At 48.7% G+C, this 6,304-nt stretch overlaps 1 non-coding gene across 1 annotated transcript; it reads left to right on the top strand.

Annotated features, from left to right (window-relative positions):
- Positions 1 to 3,206: 3,206 nt before the first annotated feature.
- Positions 3,207 to 3,309, top strand: LOC125136942 (U6 spliceosomal RNA). Its single transcript, XR_007137269.1, has one exon. It is a non-coding gene; the product is annotated as a U6 spliceosomal RNA (small nuclear RNA).
- The last annotated feature ends 2,995 nt before the right edge of the window (positions 3,310 to 6,304 follow it).

Genomic DNA, 6,304 nt, shown 5'->3' with positions numbered 1-6,304 from the left:
AGGGTCTCAGGGCTCCCGTATTACCGAGTGGTCTCTGGGGGAAGCCATCCACTTGTGGCAGTATTTCTGGGCACAAACAGAAAACAGTGGCTTCCCCGCCCCCTCTGGGACCTGCCATCCAGCCAGGCCTTCCTTAATAGAGCCGATGTGCCTAAAGCTGTTGTAGAGAAGAAAGCAGAAAGGGAAAACAGTGCATTGCACACTTTGTGAGTGTCTGACATTCCACCAGGAACATTCATATTTAATCTTCCATGGAGTTCCCATTGTGGTTCAGTGGAAACGAACCTGACTAGTATCCATGAGGTCATGGGTTCAATCCCTGGCCCTGCTCAGTGGGTTAAAGGATCTAGTGTTGCGCCATGAGCTGTGGTGTAGGTTTTCAATGAGGCTCGGATCCCACGTTGCTTTGGCTGTGGTATAGGCCGAGAGCTGCAGCTCCAGTTTGACCCCTGGCCTGGGAACTTCCATATGCAGTGACTGTGGCCCTAAAAAGGAGAAAAAATATTTCCAAAAGCCCTTCTGGGTATACATTTTCTAGAACCCCCGTTTTTACAGCTCAGAATACTTAAGTTGGAGTTCCTGTCTTGGTTCAGTGGTTAACGAACCCGACTAGTATCCATGAGGACATGGGTTAGATCCCTGGCCTCGCTCAGTGGGTTAAGGATCTGGCATTGCTGTGAGCTGTGGTGTAGGTTGCAGACATGGCTCAGATCCCATGTTGCTGTGGCTGTGGTGTAGCCTGGCAGCTACAGCTCCGATTCAACCCCTAGCCTGGGAATCTCCACATTCTGTGGGTGTGGCCCTAACAAGACAGAAAAAAAAAAGAAAGAAAACTTAAGTTGCCCGACATCACACAGCTGATTGATGAAAGTGGACCCTCTGCTTCCTGGAGGGGCAGGGCTCTGGTTGAGCAGTGTGGCGGGGGCGGGGTGGGGGGGTGGAATGGGGTGCGAAAGTGTAGGGATATGGCTGGGTGGTGTTTGCCTCGCCTCTGCCCCATCATTTCTCTGACCCCTGCTAGCTTGAGGCTTGGGACCTGTGCTCATTCCCCACCCCCACGTGGCAGTGGTCCCTGGGAAAATCATGTTTGAGGGCCAGTGTCACCCCACAGCGCTGTGGGGCCTGGCCCTCCCTTTTCTGGCAAAGAGAGCCAAGCTGTGAAGCCAGTGAGGTGTGTCCCAGGCCTGCCTTATCGGGCCTGCGTGGAACCCAGAAACCCTCACCTTGGGTCCTATGGAAATGGTCTGGAACATGAGGTCCAGGCAATGGTGTGAGAATCCAGGGACAAAGGGAGGAGGTCCCCTGGGGAGGCAGCCCAGGCTCTTCGTGGAGGCCGATGGAGATGAGAGGAGAGCAGATGGGGAGTCATGAAGTTGCTGGAACGTGGCCTCTGCTCCCGGGTGTCCAATAGAAATGGGAGACAGAGTTTTGGGTGAAGGAGAAAAAGTAGCTTTATTGCTTTGCCAGGCAAATGAGGGTGACAGCAAGCTACTGCTTCAAAGACTGTGCCCCCTTTAGAAGAGACTGGGAGGTGGTTTTATAGTTTTGGGAGTGAAGAATAGGGCCGCAGGTAAGGATCAGGGCAGAGGCAAGATTGCCTTGTTTTCAAAGCTGGTGTTCAGTGGTCTGGTGGACTTCCTTCCAGAATAAAGAATGCTTCATTAACATCTTCCATGTGTTGGGGGGTGGGGTTAGTTCTGCAGAAGAACTCAAAGATATTGTTATCCATATTCCTTGAGGAGAGACCAGGACCTGCCCCCAACGCTGCACTATTTTTTCTTGACTGTTCCTTTCCCTTTTCAGCATCCCCTCCTTTTCCTGACTAATAACTGTTTTGAACCTGCCGTTTGGAACTCAGGGAAGGCCATGAAGGCTGAAGTTTATTCCTAAAAACAAGAAATGGGGGACACAGAAAGGCTTGTGACCTCAAGAGCCTACACGACCCTGCTTGGTTTCAGCGAGGCCGCTGAGCAGGGCTAGAACTCCTTATAAGTTCAGACGCCTTCTGTGAAGCCAGTTATGCTGCAGAGAACCCGAGTCTGCCCACAGACCAGGGCAGTTCTTCCCCTGGTGACCACCAGCCTCGCTTTTGAGGAAGGAGCTCAGATTCCCCCCTACACTCAAGGGACTTGTGGGGACACAGGGAAACCATGGGGTCTGGGCTGGAATGGTGGGAAGTAACATGGACAGTTTGGGGGGGGGGGGCGGTGTGGGCAGTGCAGGCTTTCAAGACTTTTCCAAGGGACTAAAACTCAAAAAGCCTCCAGCAGTGGAGACAAAAATTGCCAGACCCTTATCATCCCACCTGTCTCACTGTCATTGTTACAATGTTTCTAGGGACCTCCCCACCCCAGCAACCTGGCCTGCTCCTTCCTGCCTCCCACTAGGAAAGGTATATAGGAGTTCCCATTGTGGCTCAGTGGTTAACGAATCTGACTAGGAACCATGAAGTTGCAGGTTCGATCCCTGGCCTCACTCAGTGGGCTAAGGATCCATGAGCTGTGGTGTAGGTTGCAGACGTGGCTCAGATGTGGCATTGCTGTGGCTGTGGCGCAGGCCAGCGGCTACAGCTCCAGTTTGACCCCTAGCCTGGGAACCTCCATATGCTGCAGGTGTGGCCCTAAAAAGCAAAGCAAAAAAAAAAAAAAAAAAAAGACTGCTGAACTATTTCACAGAATCACAGCTGGTGAGAGTGTGTGACGTTTGCAGTGGACTATGAAGGCTGCATCCTGGCTGAAAGAGCCAGCTCACGAGGCAGCAGAAGTACTGTTTGGGCTGAGATCCCATAATGCCCCCTGCAGGGGCGTGTGGCAGTGTGCTAGGAGCACAGAAGACCCCAGGAGAGAAGGGACTTACCTGCCTAGAGTGTATCTTTATTTAAACATTCACAGAGGGAGTTCTCATTGTGGCTCAATGGGTTAAGAACCCGACTAGTATCCTTGAGGATGCGGGTTTGATCCCTGGCATCACTGAGTGGGTTAAGGATCTGGTGTTGCCATGAGCTGTGGTGTAGGTCGCAGACGAGGCTCAGATCTGGCATTGCAGTGGCTGTGGCGTAGCTCCAATTCGACCCCTAGCCTGGGAACTTCCATATGCCAAAGGTACGGCCCTAAAAAAGCAAAAATATAAGTAAATTTTAAAAATAAAGAAAAATAAAAAATTCACAGAAATGGATCGTATCACATTTTCCCTTAAAACACATGTCTTGTCACTTTGGCAGCCCATGTGCTAATACTGGAATGATACAGAAGATTAACTTGGTCCCTGTACAAGGATGACATGTAAATTTGTGAAGCAGTCAGTATTTTTTAGCAGTAGATAATTGAAAAGTAAAATGTAAAAAGCAATCAAATTTGCAACAACAAGCCAGAGAATACTCAAGGATAAATTTAACAAAAGGTGTGCAAGACTTATGTGCTGAAAACCACAGGTCACTGTGGTGCCACCTTGCCCCGGCCTGCTGGCTTTTACTACCAGATTGGGTCACTGCTCAGTTGACCTGAGGACAGCGGCACCAGCCTGTGGCTGTTCTTGTCCAAACTGGCAGGTGTTGGAGTGGGGTAGGGCTGGGTGGGTAAAGGCTCTCTTTTGGGCAGGGCCAGGTGATCAAAAGGCTTTCCAAGACAAAGAAGAAGATGACTTGACTCTTTCACTATGGGCCCATGGCATCCTGTCCTGGTCACCTCATCCTATCCATCCCCACCCTGTGATTAGTGTAGTAACTGAGTGGTGAGGATGACAGCGAAGACTACAAGAGTCAGAGTTAATGAGCAGACGTGTAATCTCCCCGCAGGTACCTACCCACCCGCCTGGTAGCATCTCTGATCTTAAAGCCATGGTCCTGGGTCAGACCAGATATTGTTTCCTTACCTAGTATGGCTATTCTCTAGGTGTCCTTGTGTGTTTTTCTCAATTTCTTTTCTTAACTATTATTTCTTATTAAAAAGTAGTACTTATTACAGAAAATTTAGATAAGCAAAATCAATGAATTTAAATAATCACCCAAGGAGTTCCCACTGTGGCTCAGTGGTAACGAACCCAACTAGGATCCATGAGGACTTGGGTTTGATCCCTGGCCTCGCTCAGTGGGTTAAGGATCCGGTGTTGCCATGAGCTGGGGTGTAGGTCACAGATGAGCCTCGGATTCACATGGCTGTGGCTGTGGCATAGGCCAGCAGCTGCAGCTCCGATTCAGCCTCTAGCCTGGGACTTCCATAGCCAAGGGTGTAGCCCTAAAAAAGATAAATAATCACCCCAATTTTTTTTTTGGTCTTTTTGTCTCTTTAGGGCCGCACCTGTGGCATATAGAGGTTCCCAGGCTAGGGGTTGAATCAGAGCTGTAGCTGCTGGCCTACACCACAGCCACAGCAATGCCAGATCCTTAACCCATTGAGGGAGGCCAGGGATCGAACCCACAAACTCATGGTTCCTAGTCAGATTCATTTCCACTTCTCCACAACGGGAACTCCCTGAAGAAACTTCTTTATAGAAGAATGCCAGCTAATAAATTTTCAAGAAATTATAGCAATAGAAACATGTCTTTTTGTAATCCTTAGTGAAGCAGTTGATTCAGGCAAGGAGCAGCAATGGATGCTAAGCTCATTGGGTAAAAGCTTTCTTGGGGAAATGACTGGTCTAAGGAAGAAAACATAACGTTATAATGGGAGGGATCGTCTTAGCATAGCCCTTCATCTAGCATCACTGCTAGAAGGATGTCATCCCATGCTTTCTGAGGTGATGAATTAGGCAGATATATATCACTTAGAAATTTTCTTGCCAAATTTAATCAAGCCTTTAGCTGTAACATCCAGCTTTCAAGAAATGCAGGGAATAAAGGACCAATTGAAGTGACATTACAAGGAAACAATCAACATATATCTAGACAGACAGGACAGTCAACAAGATGCTGGTCTGGCTTCTTCAAATCAGTCACTAGAAACTCACAAAAATAACAAAACAAATAGGCCAGTTTTTCTTCTAGATTAAAGCTATTTAAGACATATAACAACTAAATCCAGTTCTTGGTTCTCTACTGGATTCTGGTTTTGAACATTCCACCTAAGGAAATCATGTTGGGAGTTCCCATTGTGGCTCAACGGTAACAAACCCGACTCTTAAGCATGAGGACGCCGGTTTGATCCCTGGCCTTACGCAGTGGGTTAAGGATTGGGCATTGCCATGAGCTGCCATGTAGGTCGCAGATGTGGCTCAGATCTGGTATTGCTGTGGCTGGGGTGTAGGCCAGCAGCTACAGCTCTGATTTGACCCCTAGCCTGGGAACTTCCATATGCCACAGGTGTGGTTCTAAAAAAAAAAAAAAAAATGTACACACACACATATATATTACTCAAACATTTAAAAATCTGGAGATTTCAGGTAAAGAAATCCAAATTTCTGGCTTCTCTGAAAACTTTAGAGTATCTAGCCACTGCGTCCATATTCCCGAATGGAAACATCTGGCCGTGAGTAGTGGCTGTTCTTCCTGTTCCTCTCCTGTACCCAGCATGGCTTTCCCTCTGCTCATTTCACCCACTTACTCACCTGCCTAATCAGGTAAGTAAGTAATCACCTGCCCCTGATCAGGGGCCCAGTCAAACCTCTGCTGTGTTGCAGAGGAGAGACTATATGCTGTAAACTCCTGGGGCGGAGAGAGGATGTGAGGTCATGTAGGGTGGGTTCACACCCTCGCAGCAGGTCAGGGCCCAAAGGCCTTTCTCAACGCAGTGTGGTTGGCTCTGGGGAGCTTCTTAATTGTTTGGTTTTAGGTCACTGATTATATACAACACATTATTCTTGGATGCCCCAAACACTCTCCTCCACCTTTCTTTTTCTTTTTTCTTTCTTTCTTTCTTTCTTTTCTTTTTTTTTTTTTTTTTGACTTATAGAGGTTCCCAGGTTAGGAGTCAAATCAGAGCTACAGCTGCCAGCTCACACCACAGCCACAGCAACGCAGGATCCTTAACCTACAGAGCGAGGCCAGGGATCGAACCCGCAACCTCATGTTTCCTACTCGGATTCGTTCCCACTATGCCACGACAGGAACTCCTTTCCTCCACCTTTCAGTCTGAGCCTCCATAAACTGGAAACATACTTTCCCAGCTTCCTTTGCAGTTAGGTCCCAGACCTGTGACCTGGTGTTCACCAATCAGATGCAACTACAGAGCCTATGACCTGGGAATTGAGCCCCACCCAGGTTGGCGAGGGTGGTGGTGGGAGTGTCTGGCTTCTGCAGTGGCTGAGTGGGAGCCCAGTACCTCCTTACAGCAGCTCTGCCTTGACACAGCTGCCCTGCCCGGCCTCACGC

The sequence above is a fragment of the Phacochoerus africanus genome, chromosome 9 (genome assembly GCF_016906955.1).
Source record: "Phacochoerus africanus isolate WHEZ1 chromosome 9, ROS_Pafr_v1, whole genome shotgun sequence".
Taxonomy (NCBI): domain Eukaryota; kingdom Metazoa; phylum Chordata; class Mammalia; order Artiodactyla; family Suidae; genus Phacochoerus; species Phacochoerus africanus.
Note: the sequence above shows the minus strand (reverse complement) of the source record. Positions and strands in the feature narration are given on the sequence as shown.